The 23,726-nt window shown below is 38.6% G+C and overlaps 1 protein-coding gene and 1 non-coding gene across 2 annotated transcripts in view; one reads left to right on the top strand and one right to left on the bottom strand.

The window, feature by feature from the left end:
• The window catches only part of PRORP (protein only RNase P catalytic subunit), a 138,175-nt gene that overhangs the window by 33,589 nt on the left and 80,860 nt on the right, over positions 1 to 23,726 (bottom strand). The window lies entirely within an intron of this gene.
• LOC128067168 (U6 spliceosomal RNA) lies at positions 23,462 to 23,568 on the top strand. The gene has a single exon (XR_008201369.1). It is a non-coding gene; the product is annotated as a U6 spliceosomal RNA (small nuclear RNA).

Below are 23,726 nucleotides of genomic sequence, written 5' to 3'. Positions count from 1 at the left end.
GAGTTTAGCAGGTTATACAACCCACCAAATAAAGGAAAACTAGTATACAGTCTCCTCAAATATGGTAATGTGATGTACCAAAGAAGTAAAGCATTAACTTTATTTTTCTGGGTAATAAATTCACATGGCTCAAACTCTAAAAGAAATCAAAGGTACTCAATTAAAAGTTTCTCTCCTATGCTATGCCCCAGCCACCTAGCTCCTCACCCCAGAGGCAACCAACATTGGCTATTTCTTAGGCAACCTTCTAGAGAGTTAAGAACAAGGAAGTGTGTGTGATTCCCTTATCCTCCTTTACACAACTGGTGGCCTAACTTATGGCCTTCCCAGGTGGTGCAGTGGTAAAGAATCTGCCTGCAGTGCAAGACTCAAGTTCAATCCCTGGGTCAAGGAGATTCTCTGGAGTAGGAAATGGCAACTCACTCCAGTATTCTTGCCTGAAGAATCCCACGGACAGAGGAGCCTGGTGGGCTCTAGTCCACAGGGCCACAAAGAGTTGGACACACTGAGCACACACACATGGCCTAACTTACACAACTTCTAGTTAGACTCTTAGGCACTTCTCCCTCTGGCTATGGACAGGAAATAGGCTTCTTCTTGTGTGTCTTTTTTGATAGAACAATAGTAGCTTCCTCAAGTGCTGTGCTTTGAAGGAGTTTAATGCCAGCAAACTTGGAAGGATGGCATTTTGTGATTATTTTTATGTCTGTTACATCTATCTATTCCTCTTCTATGTCTTACTGTATCTTCTACATGCCTCTAATATAGGAATTACCACACTTTATACTTGGGAAGAGTGTCTGAGGGTAGGTACCCTGTCCTTTTATGTACATAATGCAGGATATGCCTACCCAGCACAATGCACAGTATATAATTAGCATTGAATAAATATTTACGAAAGAATCCTGCAGCAGAATTCCCAATGCTTAGGGAGAACAAGAGAACTTTTCATATTCCTGAGTGAGGTTCTTCCCTCCATGCAAAGAGACTTCACTGACCCTGGAACTGTAGATTTGTAATGAACGTGTATTTGAAACACATATGACAGTGCTTCCCTGTCCCTGTTAGAATTTATAGCAATGCCATCTGGTACTCGACCTGCTTGAGAAAAAATACTCATACAGAACTACACAGGAACCCATCATGGGCCTGATCAACTAGTTTCCAATCACTGCCATCTAAAGAGAAAATGGTTGTATAAACATGTGATTTCTGAAACCAAAGTGAGGTGAAGAGGGAGGTCAGGTGATGGTGGAAGAAAACTTGAATGGAAATAGCATGAGTGAAAAAGAAAGTTTATGATTGTTTAAAAAAAATCCAGTGAGTGAGAAAAATTAACAAAGAAAGAACATTTCAATTGAACTTTACTCATTAAGACACGACCTGCTAATCATTCTCAAATCTCTTGTATTGCTTATATTTTCCACTCAAGTACTGCCATCTACAGTACATGTAGGAATCACGGTTTTCTTAAAGGGGCCAAATAACTGAAATGAAAGCATGGCATATTATATAGGCTTACATTTTTGTATCCTTCAAACATATGCATTTATCAAAGTTATATGGTATATTTTCTCTTTATCACATGCAAAGAAAGGCAATAATACTCAATGGGCTGGTTATTAACTTTTAAAAATTAATGTTGTAAAGCTACAGCTTATGGACTAAGTCTTTAAATAACATGTTATGTAACTATGAACAACATAGAAAAAATAATTTATAATTTGAACTATAATTTTAAGAAATGTTTTAAATATGCCCCAACTTCCATTTATTTCATTTTGCTGTGAGATACAAACTGGGACTCTCCAAGAAGTAAAAAGAATCTCTTATTTTTGGTGGGATTCCTCTTTTCTGACCAATAGGTTAGCCTAGGGATAGACAGGACAGAAGAGGAAGAATATAAAAAGCAAACAGATTAACTCAGATTTACAGAAAAAAGCAGAAAAACCTAAATGAAGGTATCCCAGACCACAGTTGGCTTTCATGCTCCCAAGAGGACTTTATACCAATGTGTTATGTTATTATAAAAGAACTTTCAAGGTAAATAAGCAGACTCCATTAAAACTACTTTTTAGAATAAAAAGAAAAAGAAAATATGATTTTAGAGATAGATAAACAATACTACTGGGCTTCCCTGGTGGCTCAATGGTAAAGAATCCGCCTGCCAGTGCAGGAGACACAGGTTTGATCCCTGGATCAGGAAGATTCCCTGCAGCAGGAAATGGCAATTCACTCCAGTATTCTTGCCTGGAGAATTCCATGGACAGAGGAGCCTGGTGGGCTGCAGTCCATGGCATGGTGTTGCAGAGTCAAGACACGACTTAGCAACTAAAACAAAAAGCCAATAATATTAAGAAGACAATGAGAAATTTTCTGCTTTGTTTAACCAACTATTCTCAACTGGGTATAAAATTTCATATTTCCTCTCAAATTATATCACATTAAGCTGCCACGTGTTGATAAAAGAAAAAGAAATTAGGTGATATTTTTTACTTTCCCTCGACTCTTTACCCTGTATCTCCTAAGTACTACTTGGCTACATGGTGCTATTTGAATAGTGTGGATGTGGAATCAGCCTCTCTTCTTTCCCATCTCCTAACTCTAGCTCTCAAAACCTAATTGTCTTGGCTCAAATTAAATGCCTATGTCTCCATAAAGTGTTCTTTGATTCCTCCTTAGCTAGAAGTAGTTTTCTTTAGCCTAGGCATTTTTTTTTTAAAGCTCTTTCCTTAAACATTTCTTAAGGTCCTTATAAATATTCTACATATTAAGAATTTAAATATTTATAGGATTATAAGCTCCATAACAAAGAAAGAAATGCTTTTTGTTCATCTTTGCATGTCACAATACCTAGCACAGTGCCTGGCACAGAACAGGAAGTGAATCTAATAAATAATGAATGTTCATATTTGAAAGTTAATATGGCTCATAATAAACCAAACAGTTCTTTTGAGAAACATCATAGCACAAAAATCAACAATAGAGGGTCTTCAATAAATATTTCTTGTACAAGTAAGGCTAAAACTATGGCAACTAATGTAAAATATACATATTTAAATTCACAGGTTTTATGAGAGTAATAATTAAGTCATAATAATTGTCATTAAGTCACCAGCATTCTAGCAACAATGCTGCAGCTTGTTAGAACTTTGGTCAGGCTAAGGTATGTGATTCACCAGGAGCTAAATTTCTTAAGCTCTTTTCTAATCATACTTTAATTTATAGATTAGGCAGGTTGTACTATTGCCAGAGAGATGTCACAACTACCAAAAAGGAAAGCATAAACAAATTTTAAAAAATGTGAAATGTTGAAAGGAAAGGCAAGTATTAAAAAGAATCCTTTGCTTAATGTTTACTAACTTTGTTTCTTGGGGCTCCCTTTACTGAAATAGAAAAATGGCCTATCAAAGTAGCCAAGCCCTTGTATATTTATTCAGAATACGTGGTAAGTTTATGTGTGTGGTATGTGATACTCTATAAAAATAACTGTAAGAGTTTCCGTTAAAACAATTAAGATTAACACACTTAGAAAAGAGGAACAGAAAACAGACCCAGAGACATATAAAAGAATTAATTTCTGATACTAGCAAAATCTACCAGAAAAAGTAAATTAGATGTGAACACGGATATGTACAAAAATTAGCAGACAAGAATTACAATTAAGCTAAAGGAGAAACAGATGAAAGGACATTATTAGTCTAACCCTGAATATAATCAATTTCGCACAATCCCATAATATACCACAACCTAGAAAAAGGAGCTTGTGGTCAAAAACACCCACAAAAGAGCTAGATATAAACCATGTCATTTGAAAATTGGGATACACGTGGAAGAACCAAGCAGACAACAAACAACAGGGAGGGAACATTACTGTAATTAGCAGCTTTGGGGGAAGTTATAACTACAAAGATCAACACACTACACAGATGACAAAGTCCTTAATTGGTTTGTTTTTTAAATAATGTTTCATGCTCATCAGGTATTTTCTGATATAGGCTTTAACACTGAGGTTGTATTATGCAGTGTTTAGGGCACTAGACTCCAACTCAGATTTCCTGAATTCTAATTTCAGCTCGTTTACTTACTAGCTGTGTGACCCTAGAGATGTTACCTAACCCAAGTCTCAGTTTTCTCAGCTATAAAATGGAAACTAATACTAGCTCTTCCTTGAGAGGAGGATTTGTTATGATGATTAAATACCAATTTACTGAAATATTGTTTATAAAGCACCTTTGATATATATCTCACAGTAAGCATTAAATAAATGTTTGCAATATAAAATCTGTTGTAAATAGTTGAAGATTTCATCTGATTTAAGAATAAGTTTCTTGACTTCCTACTTTTGCATTCCAGTCCCCTATAATGAAAAGGACATCTTTTTTGGGTGTTAGTTCTACAAGGTCTTGTAGGTCTTCATAGAACCGTTCAACTTCAGCTTCTTCAGTGTCACTGGTTGGGACATAGACTTGGATTACTGTGATATTGAATGGTTTGCCTTGGAAACGAACAGAGATCATTCTGTCATTTTTGAGATTGCATCCAAGTACTGCATTTCGGACTCTTCTGTTGACCATGATGGCTACTCCATTTCTTCTGAGGGATTCCTGCCCGCAGTAGTAGATATAATGGTCATCTGAGTTAAATTCACCCATTCCAGTCCATTTTCCAGTCCATTCCAGTCCCATGATTCCTAGAATGTCGACATTCCTAGTATGTCTGCCATCTCCTGTTTGACCACTTCCAATTTGCCTTAATTCATGGACCTCACATTGCAGGTTCCTATGCAATATTACTCTTTACAGCATCGGACCTTGCTTCTATCACCAGTCACATCCACATCTGGGTATTGTTTTTGCTTTGGTTCCATCCCTTCATTCTTTCTGTAGTTATTTCTCCACTGACCTCCAGTAACATATTGGGCACCTGGCCACCTCATGTGAAGAGCTGACTCAATGGAAAAGACTTTGATGCTGGGAGGGATTGGGGGCAGGAGGAAAAGGGGACGACCGAGGATGGATGGCTGGATGGCATCACTGACTCGATGGACGCGAGTCTGAGTGAACTCCGGGAGTTGGGGATGGACAGGGAGGCCTGGCATGCTGCGATTCACGGGGTCGCAAAGAGTCGGACACGACTGAGCGACTGAACTGAACTGAACTGAAGAATAAGTTTGGGCCCCCTGAGTGAGAAGGTCCCCAGATATCATGATAACACTAGGCAGAACTTTCAAAGTTCTTTATTTTGGAAGAAGCTCTGATTTGGAAAACTCAGCAGTAGGCACAGGACTGGTAATGGTCAGTTTTCATTCCAGTTCCAAATAAAGGCAATGCCAAAGAATGCTCAAATTACCGCACAATTGCACTCATCTCACACGCTAGTAAAGTAATGCTCAAAATTCTCCAAGCCAGGCTTCAGCAATACGTAAACCGTGAACTTCCAGATGTTCAAGCTGGTTTTAGAAAAGGCAGAGGAACCAGAGATCAAATTGCCAACATCTGCTGGATCATGGAAAAAGCAAGAGAGTTCCAGAAAAACATCTATTTCTGCCTTATTGACTATGCCAAAGCCTTTGACTGTGTGGATCACAATCAACTGTGGAAAATTCTGAAAGAGATGGGAATACCATACCACCTGACCTGCCTCTTGAGAAACCTACATGCAGGTCAGGAAGCAACAGCTGGAACTGGACATGGAACAACAGACTGGTTCCAAATAGGAAAAGGAGTACGCCAAGGCTGCATATTATCACCCTGCTTATTTAACTTCTATGAAGAGTACATCATGAGAAACACTGGGCTGGAAGAAGCACAAGCTGGAATCAAGATTGCTGGGAGAAATATCAATAACCTCAGATATGTAGATGACACCACCTTTGTGGCAGAAAGTGAAGAGGAACTAAAAAGCCTCTTGATGCAAGTGGAAGAGGAGAGTGAAAAAGTTGGCTTAAAGCTCAACATTCAGAAAACTAAGATCATGGCATCCAGTCACATCACTTCATGGGAAATAGATGAGGAAACAGTGGAAACAGTGGCTAACTTTATTTTTTTGGGCTCGAAAATCACTGCAGATGGTGATTGCAGCCATGAAATTAAAAGACACTTACTCCTTGGAAGGAAAGTTATGACCAACCTAGACAGCATATTAAAAAGCAGAGACGTTACTTTGCCGACTAAGGTCTGTCTAGTCAAGGCTATGGTTTCTCCACTGGTCATGTATGGATGTGAGAGTTGGACTATGAAGAAAGCTGAGTGCCAAAGAATTAATGCTTTTGAACTGCAGTGTTGGAGAAGACTCTTCAGAGTCCCTTGGACTGCAAGGAGATCCAACCAGTCCATCTTAAAGATCAGTCTTGGGTGTTCTTTGGAAGGACTGATGCTGAAGTTGAAACTCTAATACTTTGGCCACCTCATGTGAAGAGTTGACTCATTGGAAAAGACTCTGATGCTGGGAGGGATTGGGGGCTGGAGGAGAAGGGGACGACAGAGGATGAGATGGCTGGATGGCATCACCGACTCGATGGACATGAGTTTGGGTAAACTCCGGGAGTTGGTGATGGACAGGGAGGCCTGGCGTGCTGTGATTCATGGGGTGGCAAAGAGTCGGACATGACTGAGCGACTGAACTGAGCTGACTGCTTTGACTTTATTTTCTGCCCTTCTTTTTCTTTTCCCCTGTATTATTTCTAACTCTGCCTCTATAATGCAAGTTAAAAGACAGTTATCCAGGAAATACCACAACTCTTGATCAAGTTTCCTAAGTGTTCATTTCCTTGAAATCTGCCACACCCCACAGGAAATGAGAGGGAAAAAGAGGATATATATCATTTCATATTAGGTATATGACAGGAAGCATTAAAGCAGATGATTGGGTGGTATCTGAAGTCTCAATGTGCTCAGCCATTCAGTCCTGTCCAACTCTGCGATCCCATGGACTGTAGTCTGCCAGGCTCCCCCATCCATGGAATTTTCCAGGCAAGCATAATGGAGTGGATTGCCATGCCTTCCTCCAGGGGATCTTCCTGGCCCAGGGATTGAACCTGCATCTCCTGCACTAGCAGGTGGATTCTTTACCATTGTACCACCTGGGAAGCCCCCAAGAAGTCTCAATAAAATAATGTAAAATCAAGAAGAGCTCCAACACAGAGGTGCTGGTATGACACCTAAAGAATACTATAGTGAAAGTGAAAGTGACGTCACTCAGTCACTCAGTCGTGTCCAACTCTTTGCAACCCTGTGGACTATAGCCCACCAGGCTCCTCTGTCCATGGGATTTTCCAGGCAAGAGTATTGGAGTGGGTTGCCATTTCCTTCTCAAAGGGATCTTCCCAACCCAGGGATCGAACCTGGGTCTCCTGGTTCAACTGGGTCTCCTGCATTGCAGGCAGATGCTTTACCCTCTGAGCCACCAGGGAAGCATGGACTATACAGTCCATGGAATTCTCCAGGCCAGAATACTGGAATGGGTAGCCTTTTCCTTCTCCAGGGGATCTTCCCAACCCAGGGATTGAACCCAGGTCTCCCACATTGCAGGCGGATTCTTTACCAGCTGAGCCACAAAGGAAGCCCAAAGAATACTACAGTAGAGCCTTTAAATAATTTATCAACAAAAATATCAAGTAGAGAGCAGGCTATGGCCTCATTCCTAATTAACAATCTCTGCTGCTGCTGCTGCTAAGTTGCTTCAGTCATGTCCGACTCTGTGTGACCCCATAGACAGCAGCCCACCAGGCTCCCCGTCCCTGAGATTCTCCAGGAAAGAACACTGGAGTGGGTTGCCATTTCCTTCTCCAATGCATGAAAGTGAAAAGTGAATGTGAAGTCACTCAGTCATGTCCGGCTGTTAGCGACCCCATGAACTGCAGCCCACCAGGCTCCTCCATCCATGGGATTTTCCAGGCAAGAGTACTGAAGTGGGGTGCCATTGCCTTCTCTAACAATCTCTAGAACATGAATAATAAGAAAAGTAAACTTGAAAGGTTAACACAAGGAGGCAAGTGTCACCGAGACCCACAACACTGGAAAGGTATGTTCTATTCTAAGGATGCTATTGTGGTCGACACACAATGATGCTTTCCTAATACAGATTACAAAACAGATACAGACACAATGTACAGCAGTAACGGGAAATGTCACCTCTCCTGGCACTGGGGAGAGGTTTCATTCTGGTAAAAGTAGAACACCTGATAAATTGATACCATATTGACAATTTCTCAGAAAGCAGAGGAAATGACAGAGAAAACTGCTATTCAGGACTGACAGAGAGGAAACTGTAGGTGATGTAGCAGTGACAAGTGCTTGCTTGATTGGACTTTGTAACAGCAAAGGCAGGAAATCTTTCACATGTGAGGACCTCAGACTCAGAGAGAGTAAACGTCAAAGTGTTCACAGATTAGATGGAGATGTGGGTTGGAGGTGCAGCAACGGAGATCCAAGACAACCAAGAAATAATAATTAAAAATTTAAAAAAAATAGTAAATAATAGGGTCATGCTAAGTTGGACTGAGGGTGCCAAATGCTCTATAGAAGTCAGGGAGTCAGGACAGGCCTCATCAGTGAATCTAGTGAGGAGTATCGATATTTCTCTTGACCTCTCCCTCGGGTAATTGTTACTGTTAAGCTTCTTGTTGCTTTTACCAAATATGTTTGAATTTTTATTTTCTGAGTTTTGCTATGAAGTTCCTGAACCAGACCTGTAGTTACTGCTGGACATATGACAGCTTGGGGACTATTCTTTCCCAAGACTGGAGTTTGGACATAAGTTCTTACTGAATAATGTCTCTAAATCTTCCAGCTGTCTCTTAGTAAACATTATTGTTTCCTCCATGGATGCCTCTGGCACTTGTGAAATCCTCTGAGTCTAGAACTCATTAATCTCTGCTGTTCACATATTCAGGGCCAATGACTAGCTGTTATTTTTATTTTTAAGTTATAGACAACAAAAAAGTCATTTTATTTATGTTTTGACAGTTAGTATAATATTATGAAATGATGACTAAAAATAATAAATGTTCAAAATTATGTTCAAGCTGGAAATTCTGGTCAAAGACTGAATGAGAAAAGAAGTACAAGGCAAGGGGACGTGACTGAAAAAAGTCATCTCAAATGAGTTCGTTTCTCCAGCCCTGGCTGAATTTCATCCTAAGGTACCAAGAAAACTTACACATACAAACAATCATGCAACCATTACTGGTTTTCTCTAAAGAAGGGAGTATAAAAGTCCGCAGATAAACAAAGATGATTGTGATTTTCAAAAAGGAAGGAAATATGGATTCTGAACACAACACCACCAGCTCAGAAAAGGAGCAAGGCCAAGAGGGGGCCACAGTAGTACATGACCAAGATCATGGCACAGGAGGGGCGTTACACACGGCCTCTGGGACAGCCTCTAGAGGTGTGCCTGAGAACACACATCACACAGTCACAATGGAGTAGAACACAGATGTCCACTGCCATTGCTGTGAGATATTTCTAACCACATCTCTGTCTTTACACCCTCTAGAGTCAAGCCCCAGGAGAGACTGCCCAATGGGCTAAGCATGGATCCTGTGTGTGTGTCTTAGTTACAGGGCTGGGACCCGGGTGAGGTGACTGAAGAACTTACTAGCCTTGAACACACAACATAAAGGGGCACCAAAAAACTCACTAATCAAGATAAGTAGTATGTTAATGCAGTATTTTTAAAAGTCAAAATTGATGAAAAAATCTATGATGAACAAAATATTAAAATTTAAAGAAAGCCACAAAACAGTGCCATGCTGAAGAATTGATGCTTTTGAACTGTAGTGCTGGAGAAAACTCTTGAGAATCCCTCAGACAGCAAGGAGATCAAACCAGTTATTCCTGAAGGAAATCAACCCTGAATATTCATTGGAAGGACTGATGCTAAAGGTGAAGCTCCAACACTTTGGCCAACTGATGTGAAGAACTGACTCATTGGAAAAGACCCTGATACTGGGAAAGATTGAGGACAAGATAAGGGGGCAACAGAGGATGAGATGGTTAGATAGCATCATTGACTCAATGAACATGAGTTTGAGTAAACTCTGGGAGACAGTGAAGGACAGGGAAGCCTGGCATGCTGCAGTCCATGGGGTCACAAAGAGTCTGACACAACTTAGCAAATGAACAACAAAGAACAACAACAACAATGCCAAAGTGTATTGGTGCCTGAGGCAAAAGAGAAAATCAATACTACTGATCCTTCCTTCTTTAAATTTTTGTTATTTTCTTCAAAGATTTTTTTACATTAATTTTAATTCTTAAAATACTGCACTAAAATAGTCCTTAGTTACTGAAGTTTTCTGGCATTCCCTGAAATGCTATAGTTGGATGAGTGACTCATTCTCTTCACCCCAGGCTCACACCTGCCCCTACTTGCTAGGGAGCAACAAGAGGGAACTATCAGGTGCCATTTTTGATTTCTCCTGTAGGAGGTGTGGCTCTAAAACAGGAAGTGAGTATGGATGCTCCTTTCTGCCTGGAACACTAATCTAGCCACCTCCTTCCTCTCTCCTTCCTTTTGATCTTTTGTTTTCACTTTAGATATCACTTTTTCACTACTGATCTAGGTGTTCCTTCTCTGTCTTACCAATTAATACAGTTCAGTTCAGTACTCAGCCATGTACGACTCTGTGTGACCCCACGGTCTATAGCACGCCAGGCTTCCCTTTCCATCACCAACTCCCAGAACTTGCTCAAACTCATGTCCATTGAGTTGGTGATGCCATCCAACCATCTCATCCTCTGTCATCCTCTTCTCCTCCTGCCTTCAATCTTTCCTAGCATAAGGGTCTTTTCCAATGAGTCAGTTCTTCACATCGGGTGGCCAAGGTATTGGAGTTTCAGCTTCAGCATTAGTCCTTGCAATAAAAATTCAGGACTGATTTCCTTTAGGATTGACTGGTTTGATCCCCTTGCAGTCCAAGGAACTCTCAAGAGTCTTCTCTAACACCACAGTTCAAAAGCATTAATTCTTCAGCACTCAGCTTTCTTTATAGTCCAACTCTCACGTCCATACATGACTACCGGAAAAACCATAGCTTTGACTAGACTGACCTTTGTTGGCAAAGTAATGTCTCTGCTTTTTAATATGCTGTCTAGGTTGGTCATAGCTTTTCTTCTAAGGAGCAAGCGTCTTTTAATTTCATGGCTGCAGTCACCACCTGCAGTGATTTTGGAGCCCTCTACCAAATAAAGTCTCTGTTTCCATTATTTCCCCATCTATTTGCCATGAAGCGATGGGACTGGAGCCCATGATCTCAATTTTCTGAATGTTGAATTTTAAGCCAACTTTTCCACTCTCCTCTTTCACTTTCATCAAGAGGTTCTTAGTTCTTTGATTTCTGCCATAAGGGTGGTGTCATATGCACATCTGAGGTTATTGATATTTCTCCTGGCAAAACTTGATTTCAGCTTGTACTTTATCCAGTCCAGCATTTCGCATGATATACTCTGCATATAAGTTAAATAAGCAGAGTGACAATATACAGCCTTGACGTACTCCTTTCCCGATCTGGAACAAGTCTGTTGTTCCATGTCTAGTTCTAACTGTTGCTTCTTGACCTGCATACAGATTTCTTAGGAGGCAGGTCAGGTGGTCTGGTATTCCCATCTCTTTATAAGAATTTTCCACAGTTTTCTGTAAGCCACATAGTCAAAGGTTTTGGCGTAGTCAATAATGTACAAGTAGATGTTTTTCTGGAACACTCTTGCTTTTTAACACATCAGCATATCAAAATACTTATCACCAAATACTTATCAATGTTTCACAATTAGTTAGCATGCTGTAAATTAACCTGGCAGAATGTGGAGCGAGACTGGGAGTGCAGTACTGAACAGTGTGCCTCAGAAAGGCATATCCATGGCCTTAATCAGTGAATGAGATCTTATTTGGGAAAAATTTTCAAGTGTAATCAAGTTAAGGATCTCTGAGATGACATCATTCTGAACTATCCAGGTGAGTCCTGCATCCAATAACCTTGCAAGACACAGAAGGAAAGAAGCCAGGAGACAGATAAGGCAGTCACATGAAGACAGAGGCAGGGGGAACTCAGACAAGTAGACTTGTAAGATTTTCTAAATCTAAGAATCTTTGTTCTACTCACTTCCTGCCTAGTGGAAAAAAGTAATAACAGGGTCCATGTGGAAAGCCACCACTTAGGAAAGTTTTTCTGCAGTGTTTCTAGAAACTGATACCTCTACTCTCCAGGCAATAGACAAAAGGAGATACATTTTGATATAAGCAAGTAAGCATATAGAAATTCACAGGTAAATTTGTTAGGGGAAGCACACTGATTGAAACTGCCCACCCTGGCCAGGCACCATAGTAACCATTTGCATGAGTTGTTTTATGACAGGAGATCCTGATATGGAATACGGAACTAATAAGCCACCACCAACCGGAAGAGTTTGGGAAAGGTGGAAAGGAGACACTGCGTGTCTGTCCACTTCCCAGAATCCCTCTCACCAGCATCCATCTTGGCTGAGCAATGCGTGCACCACCAGGAAAGACCCTGAATTAGAATGATTGGCCAAAGACTACCCGGAAACTAATCCCATCACCATAAAACCCGAGACTGCAAGCCACGCGGCAGAGCAGTTCTCCTGGGTTCCCTTACCCTACTGCTCTCCACCTGGGTGCCCTTTCCCAATAAAATCTCTTGCTTGGTCAGCACATGTGTCTCCTCGGACAATTCATTTCCGAGTGTTAGACAAGAGCCCAGTTTCAGGCCCTGGAAGGGGTCCCCCTTCCTGCAACAAATTCACTGTGATATTATAAAATTCATAGTACCAGCCTGTCTCTAGAAAATACATGAAGCTGTGTCTAACATGTAGGGTGCTGTTAGATGTGGACTCCATTCAAATATCATGGTCACAGAGGAAACAGTAGCTGAGCCAAATCATTCAGGTAGGGTCCAAACTATCTTCTGAGTGGCCATAAAACACTTTTCAAATGTAGAAAACACTTTCAAATGTTAGAATCTGTTTACACCCAGAGTCTAAACACTTTGAAACGTAGGCCCTAGCTTTCATGTATGTTTTATGTCACTTTGTAGAAAAAATGTCACTATAGGTCCATCTCACTCTATCCTTAACTCGCTGTTAATTTACAAAAGGGGCTTAGAAAAGTCTGAAGTCTTAGAACTTCACGAATTCTTGAAGAAAATGTAAATATTCCAAAATAATGAAGTTCCAATTTCATACCTGTTTCCTAGTGGTTAATTAAACAGGGGGACAGTACAGCTAAAACAAAGGGATACATCTTGATTGTATGGCACCAAAGAATGTGATTTACATCTCTAAATTATTTTTATTTTTTTTCCTACTAAAGTTTTATTTGCTGATCACAAAACCATTTTATTGAACAGTCCAGTATATGATAAGAGTTGGCTGCACACAGATAATAAGTGGTAGATCCAAACCCCATTAACTATGCTCTGCGCTCTTAACCAGTCTGTCATCCTATCTCCCAAGTTACTATTCTGCTGGTGTTAGAATAAGCTACCCTCGTAATAGGGAAGAACAAATCTAAATCCTTAGGTTCTATTTGTTTCTTCTACATTAACCTCTGTATTCTATTGCTTTTGCTGCCATCCCTAAAGGGATGTTGCCTGTAGCTTAAAGTATATATAATGGTCTATTTCTGGGAACCCTGCCTCCCATGCCTATGTTAAACTAAAATCTTTGTTTAAGTTCACAGGAAACATCCTGGCCAGGCCCACCTGTGAATGGCTGCAAGAAAGAAAAAAATAGCACATCCCCTCTAAAGTCTGGCTAAAACCAGGAAATATTTGCAACAACTTACTGTTACGCAGATGATACCACCCTTATGTCAGAAAGTGAAGCAGAACTAAAGAGCCTCTTGATGAAAGTGAAAGAGGAGAGTGAAAAAGTTGGCTTAAAGCTCAACATTCAGAAAACGAAGATCATGGCATCCGGTCCCATCACTTCATGGCAAATAGATGGGGAAACAGTGGAAACAGTGCCAGACTTTATTTTTCTGGGCTCCAAAAGCACTGCAGATGGTGATTGCGGCAATGAAATTAAAAGATGCTTACTCCTTGGAAGGAAAGTTATGACCAACATAGACAGCATATTAAAAAGCAGAGACATTACTTTGCCAACAAAGGTCTGTTTAGTCAAGGCTATAGTTTTTCCAGTAGTCATGTATGGATGTGAGAGTTGAACTATTAAGAAAGCTGAGTGCCGAAGAATTGATGCTTTTGAACTGTGGTTGGAGAAGACTCTTGAGAGTCCCTTGGACTGCAAGGAGATCCAACCAGTCCATCCTAAAGGAGATCAGTCCTGGGTGTTCATTGGAAAGACTGATATTGAAGCTGAAACTCCAATACTTTGGCCACCTGATGCAAAAAGCTGACTTATTTGAAGAGACCCTGATGCTGTGAAAGACTGAGGGCAGGAGAAGGGGACGACCGAGGATGAGACAGTTGGATGGCATCACTGACTCAATGGACATGGGTTTGGGTAAACTCTGGGAGTTGGTGATGGACAGGGAGGCCTGGTGTGCTGTGGTTCATGGGGTTGCAGAGTCAGACACGACTGAGTAACTGAACTGAACTGAACTGAACTGAACTGTTTTCGGGTCTTTTTTTTTTTTTTGCTTTACTTCTTTACCCTTCTCTCTGTTCTATAAAAGAACTAGCATCCAAACTTGGAAAAAATGGTTTTGGGGACACCAGTCTACTATCTTCTCAGTCTGCTGGATTTCCCAATAAAGTTGCCATTCCTGGCCCCAACACCTCATCTCTTGATTTATTGGCCTGTTTTGTGTGGCAAGCAATAGAGCTTGAATTCAGTAACACCCTGAGCTTGTTCACCAGTTCAGTTTCTAAGTTTATTTACTTATTCAAAATATTTAATACTACTGTACTATGTGAGAATGTGTTGGATGGACTATGAGGGTGAAAGACACATTGAGAACTGTAAGGAGTAGAATGACAAGTGTAAGAAAAGACATGTACATTAATAACTATAACATAAGGTAAAGAGTGCCAAGTGCTACAAGAAAAAGAGAAAATACTTTTCCAAGGAATTCCAAGGAAGGTGAGACTAGTTTTAGCTTGAATGAATAGCGTAGAAGAATCAGGGACAATTTTTGAGATATGCCTAAGTGCCATCTCGAAGGCAGCTCAATAGAGGATGTGAGCAATGGAGTAGTGATGATGGTAATACAACATCTACTTTTAATTAAGCATTTACAATGCGGTCAACAATTAAAAAGCATTGTTTTATTTTTGTTGCTGTTTAGTCATTAATTAGCGCCCGACTCTTTTGTGACCCCCATGGACTGTAGCCCGCCAGGCTTCTTTGTCCATGAGATTTCCCAGGGGAGTATACTGGAGTGTGTTGCCATTTCCTTCTCCATAAGATCTTCCTGACCAAGGGATCAAAACTATGTCTCCTGCATTGCAGGCTGATTCTTTACCACCAAGCCACCAGGGAAACCTTCTTTTTTATTTAATTCTCATTAAAATCCAATCAGTAGGCAGCCATTAAAAAGAATGAAATAAGACCATTTGCAGCAACATGGATGGACCTAGAGAGTGTCATACTAAGTGAAGTAAGTCAGACGGAGAAGAAATATACGACATCCCTTAAATGTGCAACCTAAAAGAGAAATGACACAAATGAACTGACTTACAAACAGAAAGAGACTCACAGACTTAGAAAGCAAACTCATGGTTGCCAGGGGGGAAAGGATAGTTAAGGACTTTGCAAAGGTTATATACATACTACTATATTTAAAATGGACAACAAGCAAAAACTGACTGTATAGCACATGGAATTCTGCTCAATGTTAATGCGCCAACCTAGATGGGAGAGAGGATTTGGGGGAGAATGGATACATGTATATGTATGGCTGAGTCCCTTCACTGTTCACCTCAAACTACCACAACACTTTTAATTGGCTATACCCCAATACAAAATGCTTTTGGTGCTAAAAAAAATTAAATTAAAAAAAAAATCCAGTAAGTAGGTATTTATCCTCCTTTTATAGATGAAGTTATCAGAGAGATATAAGGTCATTCAATTAATAAATGATAGCTCATGGGCCAAGTACATAATGCCAAAATGTATGCTATGGCTAATATAAGGGATGCTTCTGATAGAGCATCAAGTTATAGATCTAATGGGTAGAAAGGAAGAATTTTATTTGGTTCTAGTTGGGGAATAGGTAAGAAAAGGTAGTGAAGAAAATACAGTTGAGATAGGCATTTGCATTTTGGAACTAGAATAGTTGGTTTGCTTTGTCAATTACAGGATTCTTAACTGAGGGATGGTTTTGCCCCCATGATATCTGGCAATGTCTAGAAACACTGGTATTCACAACTGAGAAAGGTGGGGAGGGAATGCTACTGGCATTTAACTGGGGAGAGGCCAGGGATCCTGATAAACATCCTACAATGAATAACATAACCTCACAACAAAGAATTATCTGGCCTAAAATGTCAGTAATACCAATGTTCGTTGTTAAGGTAGAACCGGGAATGATATACTTTAGAAAGTGAGTCAGAATGAAGGTGAAAGGTCAACAGATGATTGACCTAGAAATTATCATACTAAGTGAAGTAAGTCAGACAAAAAAAGACAAGTACCACATGATATCACTTTTACGTAGAATCTAAAATATGATACAAATGAACTTGCAAAATAGAAACAGACTTACAGACATAGAAAACGAACTTATGGTTACCAAAGGGTAAAGAGGGGTGAGGGATAAATTAGGAATTTGGGATTAACAGATACACATTACTATATATAAAATACACAACCAACAAGCACCTAATATACAGAACAGGGAATGATATTCAGTATCTTGTAATAATCTATAATGGAAAATAATATGAAAAAGAATATACATATATATAAATGAATCACTTTGCTATATACCTGAAACATTATAAATCAACTATAAGTCAATTAAAAATTAATTTTTTTTTAAAAAGAATGAAGATGAAAGGGGTAGTGGGTTAATTCAGCACACAAAAAAGAAGAAACTCTGTAGCTCAAAGCTGGCCAATTAGAATGAGAAGCAAAAGGAAAGAACAAGAGAAATAGAGAAAAAAGAGAGAATGAGAGAGAAAGAAAAGGCTGCAGTGGGATGGGGGAGGGTAGAGAGAAGAATAACTACTCTTCTTTTTACAGTTTCTGATGCATGGAAAGAAGTAAGAACAGAGCGCATAGGAAAAGAAAGCCAAATTAAACTCTTTTTTCAGAATTAAAAGTAGAAACAGGAGAATCAAGAATATACTCTTCCTAAAGGAGGCTGTATGTAAGAACTTGAAGTTACACTGTTGTGCTGAATGCACAATGACAGGAATGTGCATAGAATACTCTTTTATCATAGTAACTATTACATATAATAGCAAGATATTTTGGTGAGGTTTGTGGGAAAACAAAAATAACACAAAAAACCCAAGATAGATTGATGTATTATAAATTATTTTAAAATTTGTTTTTTTTAATACTAACAAAACATGTCTATTACATATATTTTAAGAATAAGTGAGTTTTTTTCAATATTTTATATATAATTTTATTTTATCTCAATTGATGATCAGGCAAGGAAAGAGACATATTCATCCATGGAAGATACAGTAATTGCATTAAACTGGTAAGTTTCTTTTTTCCTTTTTTTTTTGCTTTTTATGATTTTTTTTTATTAATTTTTTTTTAACTTTACAATACTGTATTGGTTTTGCCATACATCAACATGAATCTGCCATGGGTGTACATAAGTTCCCACTCCTGAACCCCCCCTCCTACCTCCCTCCCCATACCATCCATCTGTGTTACCCCAGTGCACCAGCCCCAAGCATCCTGTATCCTGCATTGAACCTAGACTGGCAATTCATTTCTTATATGATATTACATGTTTCAATGCCATTCTCCCAAATCATCCGGCCCTCTCCCTCTCCCACAGAGTCAAAAAGTCTGTTCTGTACATCTGAGTCTCTTTTGCTGTCTCACATGTAGGGTTATTGTTATCATCTTTCTAAATTCCATATATATGTGTTAGTATACTGAACTGGTGTTTTTCTTGCTGGCTTACTTACAAAAATAACACAAAAAAACCAAGGGATTAAGGTAGATTGATGTATTATAAGTTATTTTAAGATTTTTTTTAATACTAACAAAACATATATATTTTAAGAATAAGTGAGTTTAAAAATGTAATAATCTAACTTTAAATTGTTTAACTAACCTGACTTTCTGGATCAAGGTGGCCAAGGTTCACCTGCTTTACTAAGAATTAATTCAGGAAGAAGCAAGATTTTCTAAATTTAAAAAAAAAAGGAAAAAAAATGACCTGATTTCTTAAAAACTCAAAATTTCTATATACCAAAGTTCATGAAAAAAAAGTGACATGTTAGTTGCTCAGTCATGTACAGCTCTTTGCAACCCATGGACTGTAGCCCACCGGGCTCTTCTGGGCAAGATGACTCGAGTGGGTAGCCATTCCCTTCTCCAGGGGATCTTCCTGACCCAGGGTTTGAACACAGGTCTCCTGCATTGCAGGTGGATTCTTTACTATCTGAGCCACCAGGGAAGCCCTAAGCAACATGAAAAGGCAAATCAAGAAAATATCTACAATAAATATCATAAGGGCCAATAAGTTAATTTACAAAGAGTGCATACAAAGTAAATAAATATTAATAAGCCCAGTAGAAAAAAGCATAAACATATGAACTTACAGAAATGATATGAATTCAAATAACTGTTAACAAACATATAAAAATGTCAGTCTCATCATTTATTTTTAAAACACCTAAAAATATCTAGATTCAATGCAATCCCTATCAAAATTTCAGATGGCTTCTTTGTAGAAACTGACAAGCTGATTCTAAAAATTCACATGGACTCAAAACAGGCAAAACAATCTTGAAAAAGAAAAAGTTGGAGGACTTATACTTGCCAATTTCAAAATCTACTATAAAGCTACAGTAATCGAGACTGTATGGTACTAGCCTCAGAATAAACATTAAGATCAATAAAACAGAACTGAAGGTCTGTTAAAACCTTCAGTTTTGTGGTCAATTGATTTAGGGAGGGCAGGGGTCAGGGGGAGCGTGCGGTCAACTGGTTTTTAAAAAGAGTTCTAAGATAATTCAACTGGGGAAAGAATTGCTTTTTTAACAAATTATGCCAGACAACTGGAGATCCATAAACTAAAGAACAAAGTTAGGTCCATACTTTATGCCATATATAAAAATCAGTTCAAACTGATCAAAGATCTAAATGTAAGAGCTGAAACTATAAAACTGTAGCAAACAAGGCACAAATTTTATGATCTTAGATTAGGCAATGGTTTCTTAAGATATGAAAACAACAGAAAAATATTAGATAAATTAGACATTCAGTTTAGTTCAGTCGCTCAGTCTTTTGTCCGACTCTTTGTGACCCCATGAACCGCAGCACACCAGGCCTCCCTGTCCATCACCACTTCCCAGAGTTCACTCAAACTCATGTCCATCGAGTCAGTGATGCCATCCAGCCATCTCATCCTCGGTCGTCCCCTTCTCCTCCTGCCCCCAATCCCTCCCAGCATCAGAGTCCTTTCCAATGAGTCAACTCTTCACATGAGGTGGCCAAAGTATTGGAGTTTCAGCTTCAGCATCAGTCCTTCCAATGAACACCCAGGACTGATCTCGTTTAGGACGGACTGGTTGGATCTCCTTGCAGTCTAAGGGACTCTCAAGAGTCTTCTCCAACACCATAGTTCAAAAGCATCTATTCTTCAGCGCTCAGTTTTCTTCACAGTCCAACTCTCACATCCATACATGACTACGGGAAAAACCATAGCCTTGACTAGATGGACCTTTGTTGGCAAAGGCATGTCTCTGCTTTTGAATATGCTACCTAGGTTGGTCATAACTTTCCTTCCAAGGAGTAAGTGTCTTTTAATTTCATGGCTGCAATCACCATCTGCAGTGATTTTAGAGCCCCCCAAAATAAAGTCTGGCACTGTTTCCACTGTTTCCCCATCTATTTCCCATGAAGTGATGTGACTGGATGCCATGATCTTAGTTTTCTGAGTGTTGAGCTTTAAGCCTACTTTTTCACTCTCCTCTTCCACTTGCATCAAGAGGCTTTTTAGTTCTTCACTTTCTGTCATAAGGGTGGTGTTATCTGCATATCTGAGGTTATTGATATTTCTGATATCTTGATTCCAGCTTGTGCTTCTTCCAGCCCAGTGTTTCTCATGATGTACTCTTCATAGAAGTTAAATAAGCAGGGTGACAATATACAGCCTTGATGTACACCTTTTCCTATTTGGAACCAGTCTGTTGTTCCATGTCCAGTTCTAATTGTTGCTTCCTGACCTGCATATAGGTTTCTCAAGAGGCAGGTCAGGTGGTCTGGTATTCCCATCTCTTTCAGAATTTTCCACAGTTGATTGTGATCCACACAGTCAAAGGCTTTGGCAGAGTCAATAAAGCAGAAATAGATGTTTTTCTGGAACTGTCTTGCTTTTTCCATGATCCAGCGGATGTTGGCAATTTGATCTCTGGTTCCTCTGCTTCCAGCTTGAACATCTGAAAATTCATGGTTCACGTATTGCTGAAGCCTGGCTTGGAGAATTTTGAGCATTACTTTACTAGCGTGTGAGATGAGTGCAATTGTGTGGTAGTCTGAGCATTCTTTGGCATTGCCTTTCTTTGGGATTGGAATGAAAACTGACCATTACCAGTCTTGTGGCTACTGTTGAGTTTTCCAAATTTGCTGGCATATCAACATTCAAAATTTTTGTGGTCCCAAGGACACATTAAGAAAGTAAAAAGAATCATAGAATCAGAGAAAATTTTTACAAATTCTATATCTGATAAAAGTTCAGTATCCAAAATATACATAAAAAATTCTTACAACTCAATAATAAAATTAACCCAATTTAAACATGGGCAAAAGATCTGAATAGCCATTTCTGCAAAGAAGATAAGCAAATAGATAATAAGCATATTAACAGATGATCAACATCATTAGCCAACAGGGCAAATCAAAACCACAATAAGATACCACTTTACACCCACTATGATGACTAAGACAGTAACAACTGTGAATGAGAATATGGAGAAATTAGAACCCTTATATATTTACTAGTGGGAATGTAAAATGGTGTGGTCACTCTGGAAAACAGTCTGATAGTTCCTCAAATGATTAAACAAAGAGTTACCATATGACTTGGCAATTCAATTTCTAGATATACAGCCAAGAGAAACAAAAATACATATCCACACAAAAGTCTGTACACAAATATTCATACACATTGTTATTCATAATAACCCCAAAGTGAAAATAATAAAATTGATAAATGTATAAACAAAATGTGGTATATCTATACAATGGTATATTATTTGATGATAAAAAGAAATGAAGAACTGATACATGCTACAACATGGATAAACCTTGAAAACATGCTAATTAAAAGAAGCCAATTGTGGTGATCATTTCACACTGTGTACAATTACCCAATCATTTCATTGTACACCTGAAACTATGGTGTTATATGTCAATTATACTTGAATTTAAAAAAAAAAGAAAGAAGCCTGAGATAAGAAGTCACACATTGCATGATTCCATATATGATTTGATCAAAATGGCTTTATTTCAGGAAAGCAGTTTGACAAATGTATCAAGAACTGTAAAATGTTTATAGCTTTTGATTCAGAAATCTGAACATATTATGTCACAGATTCACATCCAAGATATTCTTTACAACACTATTTTTAATATTAAAATATGAAACAACCTAAATATTGAATAAGAATGTGGCTATATAAACAATAGTTCCCAAAACAAATTCTATAGAAAGTCTCACCAGATGGGAAAAGCCAAAAACAAAATAAAATCTCTACTCCCTCTCCCATTCTCTCTAGATATAGATATGGGAAAAATTGAATGATTAAAAAAAAACCCTCAGAAATACACTAAAATGTTAATAGTGTTAAGACTGTGCATTTTTTATTTCTTCTTAGAAATTTTATTTGCCAGATTTTCTAAATCAACATATTAAAAAAAGCTTTTAAAAGTATCAACAACATCAAGAATTAGTTTATGTCACCTCAACTAAACAACTAAATAAATTTAGTGAGTTCAGTGAAGTTGCCCAGTCGTGTTGGACTCTTTGCAATCCCATGAACTGTAGCTTACCATGCTCCTCCATCCATGGAATTTTCCAGGCAAGAGTACTGGAGTGGATTGCCATTTCCTTCTCCAAAATAAATTTAAGGAATCAGTATTTCTCAAAAGCGTAAAGTCTAAAGACAGGAAATTAAGCTGAGATTGCACCTCTTTTCAGTTCCTCTCAAGAAAATGCTAGAGCACTCAGAAAAACCACAGCACCCTCTTTTGGAAGAAATGCATTGCTGTTCATGGGGAGCCTGATGGAATCATTAAGTTTTTTAGAGCTGAGAGTCTTTAAAGATTATTAAGCCTGGTCTTCTCATTTTATAAACAAGGAAATTGGGGTTCAAAAAAAGAGACCACCCAAGATCATAAAGGGAGGTAGCAACAGAGTTGGGAACAGAGCCCTACATCAGATCCTAACCAGAGTTTATTTTTTCTGATCTTTCCATTTTTTATTCAACAAATTTTTTTTTAAAGACAAAAAATAATAACTCTTCCAATCTTTAGTAAGTATGAAGGCCTATACTCAATAGGCAATCTAGGCACCCAGCCATTTAAAAGCATTGTTTTAGAAAGACATGTCCATTCTTGCGTATTCCTTGACACAAATCAGAATAAGAATTTATAAAACTTCACAACCTCTGCATTTGTCTATTGATAACAGACATTTGTCTATTGATAATTTCTTCTTCTAAAACAGTACATAACTCTTTCCCAAAATATAAAATACTATAGGTATTGCTATTTTGGCTTTTATCATTTTCCTATTTCTAGATCTGAATAGTACCCTGCTTCCCTGACAGACAGTATTCTTTGTAATACCCTGTTTTTCTCATCATCGAAAGATGATTGACAAAAGAAACAAACAAATATTCTGATAAGTGAAAAGGATAAGGTGTAGCTTTTTATCATGAACAGCACTGACAGTCATTAGAGTATACAGAGCATATGCCCTGGCGATATTTTCTCTTGGCTAATCGTTATTTACTGATGAATCTATAAAGATAATCACTCGTTCTTTTGACAATATTTACTGAGCAGTCATTATGTGCATGGCATGGTTTTAAGTGCTTGGAATACAGCAGTGAACAAAAGGGGTAAGGTCCCTATTCTCATGGAACTTACATTCTTGGTAGGTGGGAAACTGTTAGGAAACAAAAACAAGTAAATGAATAAGGTAATTGCAAAGCATGAATAAAATGATAATCTAAGAAAAACATTAAAAAATAATCTTTTCAGTGTTATACACCCACTAAAAATGTTCATCAGTTTCATGGTGGCATCTGAGCCAGTCCTATTAAGATGTAATGTGAGTGCTCGCTTTGGCAGTACATATACTAAAATTGAAATGATACAGACAAGATTTGCATGGCCCCCATGCGATGATGACACACACATTCATGAAGTGTTCCATATTTTTACAAAAAAAAAAAAAAAGATGCAGTGTGATGTGGTCATGAAGCCTACAGTGTGTGACTTGCTCTGCTCAAGAAAACTGGAGGAGGGGAATTGTTTTGCTCTTTTTATCAGAAACTCAGTAGGCATGTCTTAGTCTTCCAGGGATTCAAATCAATCTAT

Source organism: Budorcas taxicolor, chromosome 21, assembly GCF_023091745.1.
Source record: "Budorcas taxicolor isolate Tak-1 chromosome 21, Takin1.1, whole genome shotgun sequence".
Taxonomy (NCBI): Eukaryota; Metazoa; Chordata; class Mammalia; order Artiodactyla; family Bovidae; genus Budorcas; species Budorcas taxicolor.
Note: the sequence above shows the minus strand (reverse complement) of the source record. Positions and strands in the feature narration are given on the sequence as shown.